Genomic DNA, 868 nt, shown 5'->3' with positions numbered 1-868 from the left:
AGTAGAAAATTACTAGTTGTCATAGGGAAGGCGGACGTAAAAGTAAACACGGGGGTGGGGGGGGGGGGACAGCGCGCTCACAATGCTCTCCATTTTATAGTCAAGTTATTGAAATACAAACTGGTGAGAAGGGAAGCAACGATGCAAGGATGAACTCGGTTTATACATTACCAATGGAATTAACAAATTAATTAGCTCCATCGTATACATATTCTAAAAACAGTCAAATTACTAGGTAACCACTGCTTACGTCACTTCTTCACGAACCTGTATACAAGCATTTTCCATACACTGTCTTGTTTTCGCGCGAAAATACACAATGGGCTATATGAACTCTGTTCACCACGGGTATCGATCCCGATGTTTAGCATCGTAAGCCTGTATACTTACAGCTAAGCCCACTATGGGAGGAGGGCTTTTAACGTCATGGGTACTCGCTATATTGATACCAATCGGGAGATTATAAAATACCGTCAATTTGATACTCACCACCCACAGTAAAAAAAAAGAAAATAAACTATTACAAAAACAGCTAAAATAAGATATAAAAGAAAGAACATACGTAGGGGTTGACGTTTCACCTGATAATGATGACTACGTCTGTGCAAGTACTTTCTGTCTCATTTTTAGCTATTTCATATACTACATTTACAAAATTTATGAGATACCTCAAATAAAAACCCAGAATTTAATAGTAAACATAGTATTTTCAAGCAATACTTTTGGTAAAAAAAGGTGTGACGACATTCTTGTTTGTTTGTTTGAAATTAAGCACAAAACAATGGGCTATCTGTGCTCTGCCCACCACGGGTATCGAAACCCAGTTTCTGGCGTTGTAAGTCCGCATACATATCGCTGTGCCACTGGG

This window comes from Limulus polyphemus, unplaced genomic scaffold (genome assembly GCF_000517525.1).
Source record: "Limulus polyphemus unplaced genomic scaffold, Limulus_polyphemus-2.1.2 Scaffold1298, whole genome shotgun sequence".
NCBI classification, from domain to species: domain Eukaryota; kingdom Metazoa; phylum Arthropoda; class Merostomata; order Xiphosura; family Limulidae; genus Limulus; species Limulus polyphemus.
Note: the sequence above shows the minus strand (reverse complement) of the source record.